This window comes from Lepus europaeus, chromosome 2 (assembly GCF_033115175.1).
Source record: "Lepus europaeus isolate LE1 chromosome 2, mLepTim1.pri, whole genome shotgun sequence".
In the NCBI taxonomy this organism is placed as follows: Eukaryota; Metazoa; Chordata; class Mammalia; order Lagomorpha; family Leporidae; genus Lepus; species Lepus europaeus.
In genome coordinates this window covers 165,167,798-165,190,931 of record NC_084828.1, presented here as the reverse complement: position 1 = coordinate 165,190,931, position 23,134 = coordinate 165,167,798, and the positions used below count along the sequence as shown (strand labels likewise).

Here is a 23,134-nt window from a genome sequence, read left to right as displayed (position 1 = left end):
GCTATATTCCATGTCCAGCAGATTTCTCAGTCTGAGGTGTGGTGCAGAGGGTCTTTGGGTCTTTTAGTGCTTTAGGTGGGCGTGATACTACTGGGACGGAGGAAAGCAGTTACTAGCTTCCCAAGCCCTTCTTCTTTTGAGGGCATTTTAACGCCAGTATATTTTATCTCCATAATTAAACACACACACACACACACACATATGGGGAGGGTCTTCAAAATGCACAAGGAAATGGAATTAAATGAAAAGTTTATTTTGGTATAAAAACTGAAATCCAAGAACAGTAAAGTTTTTTTAATACAATGTTCATTTTCCATGAATTCTATGAAGACTGCTCCTATTTCAAGACCATGGAAATTAACATTTAGCCACTTGGTAATTCCAGAGTTGATCTTTTTTGGTGGATTTATTCACATATGTGCTTATATTGTCCCTTGTGATAAGAGGGCATTTTAGAGTTGTAATGGCATGTCTAGACAGCTTGTTAATAGATCACCAATCATATCATATGCCAAGAAGGGTTTGGGTGATCTTGTGGGGGCTGCCACTGGAGGAGTCTGACTGAAGCACGTATCGGCTAATCAACACAGAGAAGACACCGTCAGGCCGACCAGTCAAAGGGCAACGACTTCACTTCCATTCATTCTCAATCAGTGATCCTAGCCTTCTTGAAACAAAACTGAGATTTCGAATGAGGAAATTGGAAATGTTGCTACAAAATAAATCTTCATTTAAAGTATTAGGATTAAAAACATTAACGCTCAGAAGAGGTATATTCTATCTAAGAAATTCAGAATATTCTGAGAAAATGTTTTAAAATCAATAATATTTAAAAATTGTTGCTTAAAAATTAAATTGTATTACTCATTAAACGTAAATTATTTATTGATTTTTAAATATCTGAATTAAAACGGGGGGCTGGGGACAGCAAACCTGAACAACAGAGCTTTCATTAGGGGTAGAAGTTTAAGTCAAGTCATCATCAATATCCAAAGCTTCTGTCACAGTCAAAACAGAAGTCATGTCAACACGATTCTCAAGTAACATAAGCTAAACACAAAGAATGTTAAAGCCAAGTCATAAAGTAATGGTTATACTGCATCTTCTTTCCCAGACATCTTTAAAATAGGCATGCCTTCTTCCAATTACTGCGTGATAGACTCTATATGCTATAGTCGAGCCCCAGTTCTCAACAAGCTCACAATGTTCTGGTCTGTGGCATCAGACACATGTAAAGGTATAGATTTAAATGATTAATTTTCAACTTTCCTAAGTGCTTCACTTATATGCAGCTATATGGACCAGATAAGGAAGGGGTGTACAAATTCATGGTGATGAACCTGCCTTTGAGGAGCGCAGTCTAGAGTGTGGGGAGACATGAACACAGAGAAACTGGAAGACGGGCAACATCTCATAACTGCAGTGCCTTGTTTGAATTCCAGATTCTCTTTTGGATTTAGCTTCTTGCTCATGCACATCCTGAGAGCCACTGGGTTCTTGCTACTCATACCGGGGACCCAGATTGAGTTTTGGGCTCCTAGCTTCAGCTTAGTCCAACCCTGGCTAAGAGATCCCTGGGGAGTAAACCAGTGCATGGAAGATCCCTGACTATTCCATACAAGTAAACTGAAAATAAATTAACAAAAAGTGATTTTTTAAAGTACACAATACGGCAGGAATACTGAGAACACATTTTTTACTTCAGTTGATGACACAGTCGAGGTTCTCTCCAAGCAGAGGGGCCTTTAGAGAAAGTGTGGGCCTGAAATATGTACTGGATTCGGGAAACCAGAAGGCAGCGTTCCCGGAGGTTAGGGTTAGAGGGAAATCACAGCAAAAAAGTCCATGCAATTTTCTACAGACTATAGTAGAATAGGACAGGTCATGGAATAAAGGCCACAGGTCAGTTAACAGACCTAAGGTCTTGAACGATAAGACTAGAAACATTTATTGTGCTCCAAAGGAAAGCTGAGCAGAGAGGTGGGGGAAATTTCCCATTCACTAATTCAGCTCATTCACTGTTCTGTTGGTTGAACTCATTCATTGAGACTGACACAAAACAAACTCTGTGAAATGCACCCAAACACAAAATACTATACATACGTGCCAAGGAACAGGGCTCCAGGAACCTAGGGTACCTGACTGTACATTTTCAATTCTGTGTTGAAAAATAAAATTGTTATTTGTTTTGAAAAGAAAACCTGATCATACAATTAATTCTCTATACACTCTGACTTGTCACCCCAAGTAGATTAGCTCTTTCCATCAATTTTAAGTACATTAGAGTTCTCAAGCAGGAAAACAATTCTTGTGTTCTGAAAGAGGTCATTAGTCATGTCTATCAAGCCCTTAAATGCCAAAAATGATTCTAAGACTTTCTTAAACTGTTACACAACTGAAAAGTCACAGAACGATGTAACTCTGTTTATTACTAATGACCAAAAAAAATCAGTTGGGGGGGGGGGAGAATAAGTAAGTAAGCACATGAATTACAAATGTACCAGTTTCTTTCCTTCAGAGTTTAAAGGTATCACTCCAAATGAGAACTACTACAGCATAGACACTAAGCTTTTGCTATGAGGCTGACAAATTATTCTAGGGTAAGATTTGGGGATCACAGAATGCTTAGCTAAGTTACAAAAGGCACAGTAACAGGGAAAACTCTTTGGTTTTGAAATATATTGATCTCTGGAGCCGGCACTGTGCCTTAGCGAATAAAGCCACCATACAGGGCACCAGCATCCCACATGGGCACGAGTTCCAGTCCTAGCTGTTCCACTTTCGATCCAACTCCCTGCTAATTCACCTGGGAAAGCAGCAGAAGATGGCCCAAGTGCGTGGATCCTTGCACCCCCATGGGAGTCCTAGAAGCTCCTGGCTTCAGATGGGCCCAGCTCTGGCCATTGCAGCCATTTGGGGAGTGAACCAGCAGATGGAAAACTTGTCTCTCTGTCTCTGCCTCTTCCTCTCTCTATAACTCTGCCTTTCAAATAAATAAATAATCTTTAAAAAATGGATATTGATCACATAATTGTTCCTACAAGGATAACAATGCACAAAACAATGTGCTCAGCTTACATTTAGAAATTTCCATTCTAGATTTTTTAGCTAGGAATCTCTTAATTGCATTTGAAGCCCTGAAAACATGTTCAGCCATAACTGTTTCTTCTTTTAAAATATCCTCCTATAAATAAGGCTAATAGCTTCATTTCCTTTCTGATAATGGGATTAACTATTTATGGGTGTAAGAACAGGTCAAAAACCAATTGCCTGTCAGGTGAAAAAAACTCAGTAACTCCTTTGGCATTCTTTTTTTGTTTGTTTTGATGTGGAAGCAATAACCCAATATTATTTCAGATGATTATAGACCTTTATCAGAATACAATCAGCGAAAACCTAGCCTGAAACCAACAGTTGCTTTTTTTTATTCATTAACCCAATATCATCACATACATGAAGGGGGAAAGGTTCCCATACTGTCTATTTTTGAAAACAAACAAAGGCAGAAAATAAACTCTTTCCTACTAGAATTTTAAAAAACTTGTTATATACTATAATAACATTGGCAAAGATAAAATAATAGAAATTATATTAGATTACCCTGGCCTGTCTGAACATTTTTCCAATCAGGCACGCTCCATCATGAGTGAGTTGAGATGAGATTTAGACGGTGACCTTCATTGCACCTAGAAGGCCAATTCACTCTCCAGAAAAATCTGTGATCCTAACAGATGAGTCAGCATCAAGAACAAGGAGGAAAGGGTTTTTGGTCCGCACCTTGTTTACACCTGTCAGATACCTCCTTTCTCTCTGCATCCTTTCCCATTGAGACATAGTCATCAACTCATCCTAAAATCACTAGGAAGGAATTAACTGCTCTCTCCAAACCATCATCCTACCCCTTTATGTTTTTCCTCTCTCAAAGTCCTCCCTGTCTTCTTTTTTACCTCTTTCCCCTTCTCCTGCATTGTGCAACTTTAAAGATTCATTCCATTTTACCCAAAAGCCTGTAATACATTGGTACATCTTTATAATGCTGATCTCTTAAACCATTTTTACATGACTAGAGATAACAGAATAAGTAACCATATTCCTTATTCAGTGAAAGCCTAATGCCAGCACTGAGTTTACAGCCGACTGTCCCAATTATGATAATTTATCTAACAAGCCACTGCTGGGATATGATTTGTGTAAATATTCCTCCCAGGATGTTAGTCAAACTCCAATTTCATCCTGGACCCACTTAAAGGAAACTGGGTGTTTAATAAGTCAAAATGAATTCAAGGATTCCTACTGTAAAAAGTGCATGCCTGAGATTAACAAGACTTTGGAAACACAAATGTTAATTGCAAATCATCAATTCACACTACATACAAATTACCAAGCAAGTACAATAAGTTTTTCAGTTAATTGGAAGCATAAAACAGAAGTGTTATTTTGTTTTTCACCATCAATCCTGGCCTATTAGAGAAATGATAAAAGTCAGAGATCCTAATTTCTTAGACATGGAGATCATCCCAGGATTATTGGTTTTCAACCACTTTTGGAATCAAACTTACTCTTTGAAAAGGTCCCTTTTCAGCACTTTTAAAATTCACAAAGAACACTATGAAAATCACTCATTACAGTCCACCCACCTCACTTAACAGAAAAGAGCTGTGAACTCAGGGAGAGTCTATGCCTTGCCCAATGACAAGCTAATCTAGAGGCAAAACACTCTTTACTTAATTAAATATTTTCTTAAGTCTGGGTGGCATCTATGCGGCCATGTTTTGCTTTTTCCGCCATCCTGCTTTCATGCCCATGGTTCCTTTCTTGTTCTCTTTTGCACATCTACTCTCAAGATCACATTCTCCACTGCAAAACACAGTTTAGTCTATGGTGCTCTATTATACGCTACCCCTTGCCTCCCAGATTTAGCACCCATCATGTTTGGACTCACACTGATTTTTATACAACTATCTGATACTTCTGTTGTCCTTTCATTTATTAAATGGTAAGAGTGCATATTTCTCACCTTCACTTTTATAATGAGAAAAGACTGATTTCTTGGGATAAAATCAGTAGATGACTAACACTCTGGGACATATGAAAGCTGGTTTTGACAGTGTTGGTTTTTGTTTTTGGTTTGTTTTGTGTTTGTCCCTTTTCCCTAGTGATTTTAAATATTTAGATTATAGTTATAAAAAAACCACAAAGTGAAAATACTTCAACTGATGTCATTTACATATATAAAAATTCAAAATCGCAATATGGTTGACTGCTTTTTGAATCAATGGCCATGCCAGCCACCTGATCACCCAGCAACACCAAGGTTTCACTCATCAGCATTTCAGAAATGGTCCACGATTTCCTGCCCAAGATTTAATGAGATTGGCATGCCAGTGGAGACACTGATCCCACAGCATCAGACAGATGTTAGCCCGAAGTATAAGCCTTCATTACTGCATTGTGTGATGAAACCTGCGCCTCCCTTTTAGGATAATCATAACTGTATTCATTATCCTAGCTATCTGAGAGTCACATGGCTTACTTACCTGCATATCTACCACAACTGATATTAGCGCTCAGGCTCCTACTCTCTGTTTTTGTTTGTTTTTAGATGTATTTCCTGCAGACATTATGGTAGCTCCTGCTTTGAACAATGGCTGTTCTGTAGCATAGAAACCAGACAAAATTAATGGATGGCAACCTTGTGGACAATCTTGTATTTTAGAAAATGAGAGTGGTGGTGACCCCAGGGAGGTGCGTAAAATAGAAAAGCATGCCAAAAAATAATACTTATAATAATCAGCTTTGAAAACACAAATTCAATCTATTGTCAACTTCAATGAACAGCCATGACTGGCAGTGGCAGCTCCCATGAAAATTCAAACTAAGTCAAGAAGAGAATTACCAATGTATAACACTGGCAGTAGAGTTGTTTCCTGATAGTTCATTTCTACAGGAGAAAGGCAGAGTGGTAGGAATGAAGAGAGAATGGAAGTAATCTAATTAATTAAATCCTATGGAAAATTAAACTAAAGATAAGTTTATTTTAGTGCAAAAATATTTTTGAAATCCATACATAGCTTTTTCATAGTATACATTTTTCCAAGAACTTTCTGTACTTCAAGTACTTCTGGAAACCCATCAAACCATATAATTCTTGGCTTATTTTTCTCTTTTTCTGTTTCCCTGCTCTGCCATTCAATAAAAGGCTCATGAGGGCAAAGACTGGTAAGAATCTCATCTCTCCAATATCTACCTAAGTTTCTGGCACATGGCTTGTACTTAGCTTAATCTGATTGCTTTCCTCACTTCCAATCGGTTAATAACAATGTTTACTGTATGTTCCATAGCGATTGTCCTCTGAAAAGATCAAGCTTGTTAAATACAAATAAATGTTTCATATTTTGGTGAAGTACAGAGTCTATGCGTAACTGACACAGACTTGCCAAATTCTTATTCCCAAGATCAATCTGCACCTGGCTCCAGTCTCTTTTAAAGCCAAAGGATTCTAAAAATCTGCACACCGTCTTAGAATTGCTTCCCTTCCCATGCTCCTACAGCAGTTAAGACACACATATATTTAGATGAATAATTTCTGAGTGCCTGATCTACCCGTTGTCTGTTAACATGTAACAACAACATTATGAAAGTACTCTCTCATCTACCCATCAAACTCCTGTTATCTGAAGTATAACTGGTATTTCACTGAGGGATCACAAAGAGAGAAGCTGCTTTATATGTTGTTGCTTCAAGTTTGTGGCATGCATCCAAATTTGGCTTTTTTATTTCAGAGGGAAAAGGAGATGAGGAAGCAACAAACAAACATTTATTGCAATGTCTCAACAACAGGTACTTTGCTGTGCATTCTTTTTACATTATAAGATTCGTAAGCCTATATATTTAGTAACTCAATAATTCATTCAATTATTCATTCAGTAAGTGTTTATGTAGCTTCTGTAATGTCCCAGGTGTTGTGCTAGGCACTGGAGATAAACAGCAAGTAAGACAGACCAAGGAGAAATTTATCCATTGCAATGGTCCCTGTGAAGATGGTATCATTACCCATGTTTTTCAGATATGGAAATGAGGATCAAAGACCTTAAACAACTTGTACAAGTCGTACGGTTCATAAGATTCGGAGCCAGCATTCAAACTACTTATACCTTTCTGATTGTAAAACTCAACTCCTTGTTGATATTCAATTTTCTTCATTTCTACTTGAAGCATGGTCCCCTGGCCAGCAGTATTAGTGTCACCTAGAATTCTGTGAGAAATGAGGACCTTCCCTCTAGCCCTGCCACACATGCTGAATCAGAAAGTGTATTTTTACCAACAATCAAGTGATTTGTGTGTACATTAAAATTTGCATAGGTTAGGGCCAGCGCTGTGGCATAGTGGGTAAAGACACTGCCTCTACTGTCGGCATCCCATACAGGTGCCAGTTCGAGTCCTGGCAGCTTCACTTCCGATCCAGATCTCTGCTATGGCCTGGGAAAGCAGTGGATGAGGGCCCAAGCCCTTGTGCCCCCGCACCTGCATGGGAGACCAGGAGAAGATCCTGGCTTCTGGCTTCAGGTAGGCACATTCCAGCCATTGCAGCTAATTGGGGAGTGGACCAATGAGTGGAAGACCTCTTTTTCTCTCCCTCTCTCTGTCTCCTTCTCTCTCTGTGCAACTCTTTCAAGTAAATAAATAAATCTTTAAAAAAAAAATTTGCACAGGTACAGGCCAAGTTAAGTAAAGGAACGCGAACAAAGGATTAAAATATCTTAAATTGAAAAAATGGCAAAAGAGGCTACAATTTCACCACTGTGATCTGCATCTTCAGATAAAAGATGTAGGCTAAGCCTTCAAGTTTATAACCTCAATTGGTAAATAGCTCACTTACACTTAAAGAAACATACAAGAAACACAATCAAAGCTGCACTGAAACCCTCAGAACTCACACTGTAAATTAGATTTTAATACACCAGCTTCCTGAGTCTCAGGATGTGCCACACGTACACTTCTGCACTGCTTCAGGTAAATCTGCGTCCTAAGAGTGACCTCATCAAAGTCCCTGTAAGCAGCCAGGCAAATCTGTATTTTCTTCAAGACACATGTGTTCAAGACATATGAGCTCCTCAGGAGCTCACTCATCAAATTTTTGAAAGCTTCTTATGATTGGAGAAAGATCACTTATCGGAAAACTGAGCTTCTGGGGCTGGCGCTGTGACGTATTAAGCTAAGTCAACACCTGCGGTGCTGGCATCCCGTATGGGTGCCGGTTCAATGCCCCAGCTACTCCTCTTCTGATCCAGCTCTCTGCTAATGGTCTGGGAAAGCAGTGGAACACGTTCCAAGTGCTTGGGCCCCTGCACCCACACGGGAGACCCGGAAGTAGCTCCTGGCTCCAAACTGGCCCAGCTCGGGTTGTTGTGGCAATTTGGGGAGTGAATTAGTGGGTGGAAGACCTTTCTCTCTGTCTGTAACTCTGCCTCTCGAATGAATAAATAAAATATTGAAAGATAACAACCTGAGCTTTTGAAAGATGTCAGTCATGTGCAAAACTTTTTCTGTGGACATTTATTTCTAAACCTTAGCCTACGACTTTCAATAACCTCTCTCCAACTCCTCCTGCCTCAGGCCCTAACCCAGTAGATGCTGGTTGATACCCTGCTCCCTCTCGTAGTCCTACATTCTCAATCCCTAGGCTTCACTGTGACAGATACCTTCTGAACTTCTAGTAGCTGAAATCTGGAGCAGAATGTGGTCTTTTCCCATCATTTCGTAATGTCCTAGTACCTTTCTGTACTCACTTCTAACTCCATATCTAAAAGCCACTAACTACCGGGTCCACCAACAAGGAAATCCTTCAGAATGCTCTCTGAAAAGTGTTCCTAAGACATAGCTTCCTTCTTCTACAATGTCAGAAGTCACACAGAAACTCCAAGTCGCCAAATGTAATAACCAGTTTTGCCAGGTTATGTTGTTTTAAAGTAGTATTTTCTCCATAAAATTCCTTCCTTTGAACCTTCATGGGCTCTTTTGTAGCATGCACTGCATTATCTATGGTGAAACCAGACAACAGAGATTAAAAAAACATTCCAGTATTCAGTGCAAAAGCCACTTTTCAAATGAGCAGTAAGAGGAAGAAGGGGCTTGTAAACACGCAGGCATGAGACCCAGAAGGGACTATGAGGTCATGTCAGGATCATCAACCTATAGTGGCCAATATGGTGCCTGTCAATGCCTACTGAAGGAGGGCGCTCAGCTGTGTCCTGAGACTTTGCTCTTAACCCAGTCTCCTCTCCTGCACCTACACAATGAAGGCACAATCATCAATCCCTGGAGACATGTGGTGACCAAAAAATTCCCTCACCTGCTCAAGGTAGGGCTCGAAAGAACTGGCTCCAGATATCCCCCTTCAAACCAGGACAGTACACCCAGTTTTGTGACCTCAGATTGGCTACTAGCCATCCTGAAATCATTCCCTCTCCTTTGTTGATCTTCCTGAGCCCCGAGGTTATTCCATTCTCAGTGATGGTCCCTTTTAAACTGTGTGCTATTCTACTTCCTCTCAAACCCAACATCACTACTCCAGAGCATCAATCCAAGGCCTTCTACCACTTGCTTGCCTCCTGGGAGTCTCTTCCCACAGCCTGCCTTCACTACGGAGGCACTGTTCCTCCAAATTTCTTAGTTCTTTAATGCCATTCTCTCTCCTCCTTTCTTTTTGGCCTTTTACAATGGTCCTTAATGGATCGAAAGGTGACATTTGAACAGTTTAGGTTACAGATCAGAAGGAGCCAGAAAGGAGATGGATAAACAAACACGAATTCCACACTGAAAAGACTCGCACTTGAGGAACAGACCTCCATTGTACCAACCACATGTGACATTGAAACAGGCTGAGCCTTCAATGGTAAGACAGATTGGAAAATTGGAGTAATTAACTGGGTAATTTGGTAAAATAAATAAATAAGTTTCAGCAGTTGAGGAAAGGGACATTTTTTTTTAAACTAAAGGCATCCAGGTTGCCAGTCTGCATTGATCAAATTGACGAGAAAATTGCTCAATTCTCTATTTCACATTTCCTGGTAAACAGAGTGAAAAATGTCCAGATGACTGAACAATTTCATAAAGTGACTAAAGCATATATATTATATTCAGGCTCTAATACAATTTACATTTGTGCACATGCCTCACGTGAGGCAACATGGAGAGAGGAATCTGTATTTGCATAATGACCTCTGCCAGCAGTGGCCCTGTAGGTAGCCACTTCAGGAGTACAAAGATAAATGCTACACTGCTATTTCAGCAGCTGAAAGCTGACTTGGGCTGTCCTTGGGGATTTTCTGGGTGTAGTTTACAGGACAAACTTTGAAAGCAGCAGCCTCATAACCTCTGAAGACAACATTCCTAAGTTTCCTCAAATCACAGCATACTTAATGACCATCTACAGCAGGGATCAGAAACACTCTGTTAAGGGCAGATACAAAACACTTCATGCTTTGCTGGCCACAAAGGCCCTGCTTTCAAAACAAGACTCTGGCATAAATACATGACTTCCATTGAGTTGAAAAAACAGTCAATTAATCATCCATCACCTACCATCTTTAATGTCATTATGATCACCATGCAGGTCACCCCCATTTTACAGACTGAGCAAAAGGCTAAAAGGTGGATGTGCATAGAGGGTACGCTATGGGCCAGACCGCTGATGATTTGTTCTCTAGTCCATTTTACCACAGTACTCATGGACAACACCAAAATTAAAACAGTTTAATGGCAGTTCAATATCACAGAAGAAGAAATGGCAGATAGAGTAAAATTAAACTTAAGACTGAAATTAACAGAGCCTAAATTGGGGGGCTGGCGCTGGAGCTGTAGTAGGTTAAGCCTCTGCCTGTCATGTTGGCATCCCATATGGGTGCCAGTTCATGTCCTGGTTGTTCCTCTCCCTATCCAGCTCCCTGCTAATGAATGTGGGAAAGCAGTGGAAGATGGCCCAAGTGCTTGGGACCTTGCACCTGCGTGGGAGACTCAGGAGAAGCTCCTAGATCCTGGCTTCAGATTGGCCTAGTGCCGGCCATTGCAGCCATTTGGGGAATAAAGGAGTGGACGAAAGACCTCTCTCTGTCTCTCCCTTCTCTGTCTCTTAAATAAATAAATAAATCTAAAAAAGGAGCTAAAATTGAACGTACATAACAGTAATAGGAGTTCATTGAAAAAAATGTAACTATCAACATATATTCCCATTTGTCTACCATGAAACAAAATTATCTGAGCTCCCTTTTTTTGTTAGTACATCATTTAACTTAGGGATTTTCGTTTAATTCACAACTAAAAGTATCAATGTAATAGGCACAGGCATTAACGACACAAAAGGTGAGCCTTTTTGAACCCTCCTTTCAAGTTTAGAAGTAAACTTCATGAGAATACACTTGAGCTCACAAAAGGGCAAGATAATTCAGATACCTTCAGAACACCTGACAGAAGGAGGTAAGATGTTTAAGATCATTTCAGTGATATTTTGTTGTCTAAGCACATATATTTGAGTATATTCATTGGGGAAAGAGTTAAAAAAATTTGGGACCTATTTGTTCAATTGGATTTATGTATATTTTCAATAAAACAAAAGTTTGCGTTTTAAGCCAAGACAAGTGAATGTCTAAAACAAATTTGTGGAAAATATGATTTATGAAAAAACCATGTCCATTTGAGACAATGACTTCAAAACTTGGTTTGCATGAAAATAAACTTATCTTTTAATTTCATTTTCATAGAACTTTCAAAGCTCCCTTAGAAGTGTACTAAAACATTTTTCCTTGCTCCAAACCATTTTTCTCATGCTCCCTCAAACTTTTTTTATTTGTTACTATAAATTATTCTAGTATCATTGGATTAGCAAAATACTTTTCATTTTGAGACTGTTCTGTTCAAAATGAGTGGATTAGCAAAATGCCACACTTCAAAAAGTTCATGGAAAATGGAATTAAGAGATGTTTATTTTGGCACACAAAAAAGGAAATCTATGCATAGATTTTTCATATCACACATTTTCCATGAGTTTTCTGAAGACCCCTTGCACTTCTTGAACTTCTAAGCCACAATTAAATTTATTAACACCCAAATATAGAAAGGTGTATTCAAACAGAAAAGACGCTGTTTCTGTCGCTCCCTTTTCTTTGAGCTGCTGGGTATGTACTGTGGGTTCATCACGCTCTGTCTTCCCCCTCCTTCCTGGGCACACAGCAGACACTACTTCCTAGCCACGCTGTACTCACTCAATGCCACGTGACCAGTTTTAGCCAGAGAAATGTGAGCAGAAATAATATGCATCCCTTCTGGACGGAAGCAATGAAATGCCCTCCAGTTCCCCTCTTGCCCAGTTTTAGCAAAGAGGAGGAGGCTATGCTGAGAGGACAGTGCCACAGACTGAAGATGCCTGCATTGCTGAGTTACCAAACAGAAAAGAGCTTCTCTAGAGAGCCCCATGGAGCCCCATCCAGGGCCAGCTTCATAACCCAGTAACCCTTACACAGACGGGCTCTGTGCTGGATTTGTCACTACTTTGGTAATTTTTGGAAAAGCGGCCCAATATTTTGATTTTGCACCCCAGGCTCCACAAATGTGTACGCAGTTCCACTCTCAAAGCAGATTTGCTGGAGCTTTATGTGAGTGTGGTAAGCCACTTAGGTTTTGAAGCTGTCTGTTTCTGCCGCATATGCCTATCCTAACACAACCATCAGATCCTTCAAGATTCAGTAAATGCAACCCTACTGAAAGATACATCCCAGAATACCCCTTCTCTCTGCCGAGACAGATGTCATTAGCAGATGTTCCCACAAAACTGTTACCCACGTCATCACAACACTCCCAGAATCTACTGTGGTGATCTGCCGACATGTCTCCCTGTGGGGTGTGATATGGGCTCATTCCCTGCTTATATGTCTGGTCCTTCCTTTGTGGCAGAGACTAGAAACCTAAAAACTACATTTCCCAGAATTCTTCTCCATTAACATAGTGGAAGTGGCCTATGTTTTGGTAAGCAGGAATACTCCTGAGAGGTTTGCAAAGGCTGTCCACACAAGGTCACAGAAGCACTTGGAAAGACGGGCCCTTCTTGCAAGCACAGTGTAAAGCAACAGCAACAGGACTTCCCCTAGAGCAAGTCTCTGGTTGAGCGTTTTTCCAACCTGCCCTTTGCCTGGCTGCTCTTGTACCTGCCCTTGTACCTCGGCACTTAAACTAGGTTCCCTGGCCTTACAAAGACTTTGTAAACCTTTTCTTTCTTTCTTTTTTCTTTTCCGAGCACTGGGCTGCTGTCTAGAACAACAAAAAATACCCCATATTCTTCTCTCACTGAAGTGTAAGGTCTTTGAGGGCAAGGACTGAATCCAACTTACAAAATTACTACCTTCCCCTCTCTAGCACTAGCTTAGTGTTTTGGTACACAATAATGATTCAACAGATATTTCAGGAAGAAAAGTGGGGCCGGAAGGCAGGCAGGAGAGACAGAAGGTGTGATGATTAATACTATGTGTCAATCCTACTGGCCTAAAGGTTGCCCAGATCACTTGTAAAACATTAGTTCCAGCTGTGTCTGTGAGGGTGTTCCTGGAAGAGATTAGCATTTGAATCAATAAAGAATATGCCCTCAACAAGGCAGGTAGCCATCATCCAATCCACTGAAAGCTTGAATAGAACAAAAAGGCAGAAAAGAGTGAATTTGTTCTGGCTCCTTGAGCTGGGAGCTCCTTTTCCTGGCCTCAGACCTCACTGCCCCTGGTCCTCCAGCCTTTGGTTTGGGATTAGAACTACAGCACAAGTTTTCCTGGGCTGCCAGCTTGCAGACAACAGATTGTGGGTTCACTCAGCTCCCCTTATACATAAGCCAATCCCTCATAATGAAACTCCATCTTCTACCTATCTCCTATGGGTTCTGCTTCTCTGAAGAATCCTACCTAACACAGAAGGGACTCGTTCTCTCCAGACACTCACAGAACTGAAATACAAGCCTGTTAAATACATGACCCTCATGTTTTAACTAGATTATAAATGTAATGTATTAGACACAGAGGGCTTCAAACAGCGTGGCAACTGCAGAACAACTCAATACAGTGAAAGACCTGGTACATTTTCCCATGTGCTGTGGTACTGAAGAAACAGATGCAAATTGCTGTATTTGAGTGTCCATTAAGAATCTATATGAACAAGCGCTTTGCTGCCCAACTATTCTCCAGATAATGAAATGCTTTAAAGAAAATTATACAAATATTAAAAAAAAAACCTGTGCTTTTCCACAGTGTGCAAGCCAGGTTTTCAACAGGCACACATGTATCCTATTACCCACAGTAGAGTAAGCTGCAGACCTAGTTAGCAAAAGGAAATGTGTCGAAGAAATGCCAAGGCAAGCCTATCCTTTCACTGAGGGCTCCTCGGAATTTCTCTCATACTCATCATGGCCACTTCTGGGATGGTAGCAGCCTCAGGGCCCGCCCCGTATTTTCAAAACTCTGAAGTCAACAAATTCAGCAAGTGAGCAAAAGAAGTGGTGCTGCGCAAGCCAATGCACTCTTCGCCTCTCCATATGCTCTCTTCTGTATGGAATGTAGTACTACTGTATATAGTATCAACTCCTTATTTGTGATTGCACAGTCACTAGAAAGTAGGTCAAGACACACTGAAGCTTTCCCACTTCTCAAATACTGTATGTCACGCACGAAAGTTGAGATGTATCCAGACTGAAGTGCAGGAAAGGAGGGGGAGGAAACCAAGCAGAGAATAAGAAGAAATGCAATATATTTCTCTAAGCCCCTTCATAAATCTTCATCTTCTTCCCAACAAGATCTAGGAGAATCACAGTTTCACTCTGGGACAGGGATGTTCATTACCCAAGTTCAAAACCTATGAAAAATTACAGTGGAAAAATCATTCACAATTGATTTATGGTTAAATTGAAAGAAGTAGAAGTGTTGGACCAATCACCTGGCTTTTAAATATCTTTCAATCTCAAACCCACTCTAAAAGCTTGACTCCAATCCGCTTCTATAATTAGAGTACCCAAACAAGAGACATTAATACCGCCAACGGATCATTAATCATTCCAGCTACCTCATGATGGAGGCTGCAGCGATGGACTGCAGGCAGGGTGGGGCAAATGAAATAATCATTGATCTCCATTTGAAGACTAGAGCAAGATGGTTCACTCCATGGATGTTTGTTGGCATCTATCACACTGGAATTGCTAGGTAGGCCATCAATAACAAAAACACTCACCTCGATAGCCTGCAACAGTAATAGGAATTATGAATGTTTCCCTGTACTAAGCAAACTAAGACCTGTATTAGATGCAAACACTGAGCCCTTATTAGGTAATTACATAACAACTACTCATTATTTCCTTTTGCTTCAATGCTGAGACACAAAGTCATGTGTATGCACCAGATGAGTATACAAACTACCTATAGATGATTATAAATTGACTTTGTTTTTGGAAAGCAGTAAAACTTCATCAATATGAGCTCTTTAGAGGATAAACTTTTTAGGCAATGTGGGAAAAGAAGTAACTGCCAATTAGTTTTCCTTAAGTAAGTAAGGTTGCCTTTCTTGTGTGGTCTATTAGGAGCTAACAGATGTGGCATCATTCATAGAATTGAAAGACAAACCTGTCGAATATATGGCTCCCATATTTTGAATAGATCATAAAGTAATATATCACTCAGATACACAGGGCTTCAAACAGCAAAGTCAACCCTGGGCTTCCTACTTGTCTCATCTGTTCACTGTGGATCACAATACTTGTTCATCCTTCTTCACAGGATGACTCTGAAGATGGTAAGATATGATACAAAACTTATAAAGTACCTTGGCTAAGTTGAGAGCCCAGTGCTAAGGTAAAATTCCACTAAGACAAGAAAAATAAAATTGGAGTCCTTTTAGAAATCGTATAAGTTAAAAGATAAGAATGACTCCCTATTCACATAGTGCAAATGGATACTTAGGTATCATCAGAAAATTATCTAAATCGTTTCTTTTTTTAAAAAAAAATCTATTTAGTTATGTGAAAGGCAGAGTTACAGAGAGGCAGAAGCAGACACACAGAGAGAAAGAGAGGTCTTCCACATGCTGGTTCACTCCCCATATGGCTGCAATGGCTTGTTTCTAATTTGACACAGTTGACTGGTTTATTGTATTCTCCCTTTCTGTGTGTATATATATATGTATACATATATACACACACACACATATATACATATGTATATGTACATGTATATGTGTGTATATGTGTGTGTATATATATATATATATATATATATGCATCAATCCCTAGATGCAAATGTTAAGGAGCAGTGCCTCATTTTGCTAAAATATTCCATGGTCATCCCCATGCCAAGGTCACTGCCTGCATTCATCTATAGATAAGGCCTGTACATAGAGAGACCTTGAAAATATTACAAGTCCAGAACCAGCACTGTGGTGCAGTGGTGTTAAGCATTCCATATTTGAGCACTGGTTTGAGTGCCCTGCTTCTGATCCAGCCTCCTGCTAATGTGCCTGGGAAGGCTTCAGGAAATGGATCAAGTGCTTGGGTCCCTGTACTCATGTGGAAGGAGTTCCTGGCTCCTGGCTTCAGCCTGGCCTAGACCTGCCTGTTGTGGTCATCTGGAGAGTGAAACAATGGATAGAAGCTATCTCTCTCTATCTCTCCTTGTGTCTCTGTCATATTGTCTTTCAAATAAATAGGAAATAAATGTTTTTTAATTTATTTTTTATTTTTTGACAGGCAGAGTGGACAGTGAGAGAGAGAGACAGAGAGAAAGGTCTTCCTTTTGCCGTTGGTTCACCCTCCAATGGCCGCCGCGGTAGGCGCGCTGCGGCCGGTGCACCACGCTGATCCGATGGCAGGAGCCAGGTGCTTCTCCTGGTCTCCCATGGGGTGCAGGGCCCAAGGACTTGGGCCATTCTCCACTGCACTCCCTGGCCACAGCAGAGAGCTGGCCTGGAAGAGGGGCAACCGGGACAGAATCCGGTGCCCCGACCGGGACTAGAACCCGGTGTGCCGGCGCCGCAAGGCGGAGGATTAGCCTAGTGAGCCGCGGCGCCGGCCTGTTTTTTTTTTTTTTTAAAGAAGAAAATATTATACTCCCCTGAAAATACTAACTCTATGAAACCTCGAGTTCTTTTCCCACACATCAGCAGGACGCGCTGGGTAAAAACCTCTCTCTGAATCTTCCACTCTCCACTTAGTGACCAGTAAGGGTAGAATTAAGCTACCAGCATGGAAGCAGTCTGCTTCTGGTTGTGATATTCTAGATGCCCACATGGTACTGATACTTTTACTAACTGGACAAATAGTTAACGGTTCTTAAAATACTGGCTGGGCTGCCCAACACAGGTTTCTGCAACAAAGAACCTGCTTGATCCATCTGGACAGCCTCTAGCCACGTGTTAGAAACTTGAAAGATGGATAATGTGGTTGAGGGGCTCAAGTTTCTAAGCCCTGCCTTTTCAATTTTTATGTACTTTCTTTTTATTTGAAATGTACAGAAATATAGAAAGAGATCTTCCAATCACTGGTTTACTCCACGACAATAGCCAGGGCTGGACCAGGTCAAAACCAGAAGCTGTGAACTCAACCTTGGTCCCCAACAAGGGTGGCAGGGACCCAAGTACTTGAGTCATCACCTGCTATCTCCAACGGTCCACTAGCAAGAAGCTGAATTGGAGGCAGAGGAGCTAGAACTCAAAGCAGACCCTGATATGGGACCCAAACACCACAAGTGGTGTCTTAACTGTTGCATCAAAGACCTCCCCAGGGCTAATTTTTTTGTTTAATCAACTTCGATCTAAATAGTCATATTTATATGGTTACTATGTAAGTATCAACCACTGTAGCTTTAGAATATTTTCCTAACTTAATTTTCGCTTTGCCATTCTCCTTCTGATACCTTCAAAATTACTTCATCTGCAAAATGGTGACTGTAGTACCCATATTATAGTTTTTGTGGAAATTAAAGATATTAACTCTCTGGAAAAGGCACTCAGGCTATGCATCAACATTCTCTACCTACCTAAATCCTATGTAAACTTTGCACATAACTTCCTCTAGGAATTGTTACCTGGTCTTCAAATTTGACCTCAACCCCCTTCCTGAGGTAGGTACCTAAGGCACCTGCTTTTCCTTTATTTAACTACCTTTATTTTCTTACAAGACCTTGGCATTCCTATTATCCTTATATTCCAAGTCTCAATGCCTATCACACAACAACACACAGAAACCTTTGAAAGGCCCCTCTAAGCCCCTCTAGAAATCCCCAATGTATTCCAATGCTCTACATCTTGTAGACTATTCCTCCAATACTATGGATGCTGGTTATCTACATTATCTCACAGATAAGAAATGGCTAATAGAGAAGTACTGTTTCTAAGTTTTTCAGAGGGAGAAACTAAATCTGGTTAATTTTAAAAGTCAGGTGACTCACAAACACAGACACATGGCAAAAGCACACCAGTGGATTCACCAAGCCTAAGGTGGCGAAGAGGAACTCAGTGAACCTAACACCACCATGCTAGATTCCCTGTAAAATCGGTAAGTAATCTGCAAGAGAACAGCAGTTCCTGAAATCTACAAACTGTCTTCCCTGCTTAGATCCAGAAGGCACCAGGCCCTCAGTGCCAATCTATTTTGATACTCAGATGAACTATGGTGTTGCCAATGGCAACATAGTGACTGCCTGCTGAGGGCCCTGTTATGCCCAGTAAAATTAACACTGACTGCACCTCCACAGAGATCATGGCACTCTGCTGGTGGAGACAAAAATATAAACCACAAGGCTAAACACGCGCAGGGCTATGTGCAGGTTATAACCATAGTGGGTGGATCAGATTTCTGTCTTTTCTTTCAGGAAGTCATCTGTACCTGGAACAGGACCATGAGTCATCTCCGTGTTTGAAAGAACGATAGTCATTCTAATACCTAAGTATAGGACCATACATATTATTTTATGGGGAACAACAGAAGGACGACCATTGCTACTCATCTTTATGAGACTCCGTTTCTGCATCCCCAGAATAACAGAGATCCTATCCACCATGCAAGTTCACAGAAAGTGTTAATGATAATGCCTTACATGTCTGGAGAAGGTACTCAAGTTATTATTATTGAGTATTCTGTAGCTACGTAACTCATTTTATGACTTCTTCCAAGAATTCTAACCTCGTCTCCAAATTTGGGGAAAAATCACTTCCTATAAAGACCCAAAGCACCTGCATTTTCTCTATTTAAATATATTTTTCCTCTCCTGAGACCTTGGCTATCCTGTTTGCCATCATATCCCAAGAATCAATATCTAGAATGCCACAGGTTCTAAACAAGTAAATCTACAAAAGAATGAACTGTCCATCAACAGAACACGTGTAGGAATAATTTGTTTCAGCTAGTTAGATTCATATACTATCCTCTTTCAGAACTGGAATTAACTGGAGTAGCAGGCAGAATAATAGGCTACCAAAGTTTTCCACATCATAATCCCCAGAACCTGTGAAGTAACAAGGCAACTGGAATTAAGGTTGCCAGCTTCTCATCTTAAAGTAGAGAGGCTTTCCTGAATTATCTAGATGGGCCAACACAATGGTCCTTAAAAGAGGAAGAGGGAGGCAAAAAAAGCTGAGTCAGAAGGAGGTATGAAAGCAGACAGTCACAGCAGTGAGACCCAGAAGGATCTGTTTCTTCTTTGAAAAAGAAGAGATCCAAGCAACAAAGAATGAGGATGCCTCATTGTCTGCAGGGAACTCATTTCCCCGTAGAGCCTCCAGAAAGGAGCATAACTCTGCTGACCCTTGACTGAAGCCCCACAAGACCTGTGTCAACCTTCCAACCTACAACATGGCAAGAAAATAAATTTGTGTTGTTTTATGTCATGAAATTTGTGGTAATTTGTTTCAGTAGCAATAGAAAATTACATAATTGGGTAGTCTTTAAAATACATTAATCTTGGGCCTCAGTCCCAAAAATTCAGATTTAGTTAATCTAGGGTATTTCCAAGGGATTAGAATTTTAGGAAATGATGCAAGTAAATCAACTGTACACTCACACAACCCTGTCCAGGAAAAAAGAAAAAATCCACCAGTCCCATGCTCAGTTTGAGAAAAAGAATGTGTCAAGCAAATTTAATAGTCCTTAATTTTTTTTTAATAAGAACTGTGAAAGATATGCTGCAAGCAATATTTCATTTGGCCATTGCAACAGCCCTATTATTAAATCAGTAGGGAAGGTATCACAATCTGCTTCATACAGGAAAGAAATATGAGGTTGGGTGTGAAGACACACCACTGGTAGGATCTTCAAACTAAAAGCGCCTAGGGCACTTGAAACAGGGAACCCCTCATTTTTTAAATAAACTTATATTAGCACACTACTCTGACTTATTTACAATCTGAAGCCAGGAGCCAGGAGCTTCTTCTGGGTTTCCCATGTGGGTGCAGGGGCCCAAGAACTTGGGCCATCCTCTGCTGCTTTCCCAAGCCAGTAGCAGCAGGGAGCTGGATCAGAAGAGGAGCATCTGGGACTAGAATCGATGCCCATGTGGGATGCCAGCATTGCAGGCAGAGGGTTAACCAACTGTGCTGCAGCACAGTGCTAGAAAATACTTTCAGCAGTTGATCCTCTACAGAGAAAGTTTGCCAATCTCTGGCAAAGATTAAGAATGGATCTCTCACTGTTCCTATTGCCACCATTGTTATTTCCCAGCCTTTTAATCTCCTGAGGACCCTTTAATGAGCATACTAGAAGCATCTAACTGAATATAGACAGAAACACCTGAGACTGATCTTTCAATAATCATTTTAATTTAACCTGAACTTTAGTTAGGAGAAACTCAATATTCTTTGAACATTATCTCATTTTTGACAGTTTTTATTTAAAAAAAATTTGAAGATAACCAATACATTAAAGACATCATTTAAATCATTTAAGATATCATCAGTTCCTTTGTGCCTTCTCCCACTGTCAGTGTTCTGAGAATTAATTGCTCACTTGTGCATAGCACTGTACAATGCAATTTAAAAAGACATACTATTTGCCTTCTGGGAGCTTATACAATCTAAGACAGGCAAGGATGGCAGAGAAAGAATGCTCCTTAGGGAACATACTAAACAAATTCTTAAAACAAACAAGCTTTAAATGCAATGTATTCACAAAAGGTGAGTACAGATTTAACAGGACAGCAAATAAACAAGCATTCATGAAAGCAACCTGACTCTTTCAACAAACTATTTTAATTACTTAATGGAAGGTTTCCTGGAGATGAAGTTGTAGACAAAGTGATTAAGGTGACCTGAGAAACAATTCTAGGTATATGGCTTAATTATACTTAAAGGGGCAAATTAGATGTAAGCATTGGCAGAGAAATCTACCCAGGAGGACTAGCAAAAGCCTACAGCATCCTAATAACCAACACTAAAACGTAAGACAAATCTCTATATTGGGGATGGTAAAAATGGGAGCATGAGTACCCTGGTCTCCTAACCCACTCCCATGGCTGACAAAATGGAATATTGTGACTTACAATAAGCATGTGTGTGTGCATATATTTTAATGTATTTGCATATATGTGTAGATATTTGGTCCTTATCATATTTCTTGCTCCTAAAATCCTTGTAATATCCAGAGGGACAAGACTGTTTTGCATGTCAATGAGATGGCTAAAGTTTGGGGGTCCTTGGACAGCTTCAGGATTGGGGGCTGGTGACTGTCAGGACCAACACAATGACTAGAGGATCAGGACTTCAACTTTTACCCTCCAACTTCTGAGAATGTGAAAGGAGCTGAAGGCCAAGTGATTTAATTAATTATGCCTAAGTAATGACACCTCCACAGAACCCCAAAAGAACAAGGTGCAGAGGACTGGCAGCGGAACACCTGGAGGTATCTGGAGGGTGGTATGCCTTCTCCCATACCTTGCCCTACAGTTCTCTTTTGTAGGTATTCCATATGCATTCTTTATAATGGCCTTGATAATGAGCCAGTTAAATGTTTCCCTGAGTTCTGTGAGTCACTCTAGCAAATTAACTGAAACCCATGGATAGAGTGCGGGAACCCTGATCTATAAGGGGTTGATAGGAAGTATACAGGTAACAACTTACTATTGTGCTGTGACTGGCACTTGAAGTGGGGGGCAGTCTTCTTTTTCCTTAAAGATTTATTTATTTCTTTGATTCCATCCACTGATTCACCCTCCAACTGGCCACAACAGCTGGAGCTGAGCCTCTCCAAACCCAGGAATCAGGAGCTTCTTCTGGATCTCTCATGTGGGTGATGGGGCCCAAGGACTTGGGCCATTTCCTGCTGCTTTCCCGGGCACATTAGCAGAGAGCTAGATAGAAGTGGAGCAGCCAGGACTTGAACTGGCCCATGTAGGGTTTCAGAGCCACAGGTGGAGGCTTAACCTACTACACCACAGTGACAGTCCCAGGGGACAGTCTTAATGAGCTCTCAACCTATGAAGCTATTTCCAGGTAAATATTTCATAATTGAATTGATTTAGAAGATACCTAACTGGTATCTATTGGAGCCTACTGCAGAATTACTTGACTGGTTTGGGGGGCAGGGGCTAGAAGGATATGAAACTCTCACACACCAGGAGTCATAGAAGTGTTGTGTGTTGAGAGTTCTTTCCCTTGCACATCACTGACTGGTCAAAGCTTTTTCCCTGTTAAGCAAAGACGTCATCGCACCCACTAAAGTCAACACCAACAACTGATAAGAAGTGGCCCTTAAAGTCATTAAAGGCAAGATACCACTTCGGTTTCTGCTTTTTCTTCTTTGGATAGTGACAGAATAATGACTAGTTTCTCTGATGTCCCCCTACTCCTGCTACTCCCCGGGGGAAAAAAAAAAGTGAAAAATCATAAAATGACAGCTTATGTAACTCAAAAGAAGCAACACTGGGATCAAGGATCTCTAGATGAGAAAAGCAATTGCTAACCAGATGGAAACTCAGAGTTCTAACAAGGGACACAGCTGCCAGCAAGGACAAAGAACCCAAACCACCAAGAATGCAGGGGATACTGTAGCATGTGCCCAGACACCCCTCAGGACTGAGCTGTCAGAAGTGCTTCCTACTCATATCCTACAGCAATGTCCGTCCCCAGGAAC

At 40.7% G+C, this 23,134-nt stretch overlaps 1 protein-coding gene across 5 annotated transcripts in view; it reads right to left on the bottom strand.

Annotated features, from left to right (window-relative positions):
- Positions 1 to 23,134, bottom strand: part of RBMS3 (RNA binding motif single stranded interacting protein 3) — a 1,606,934-nt gene that overhangs the window by 1,439,365 nt on the left and 144,435 nt on the right. The window lies entirely within an intron of this gene.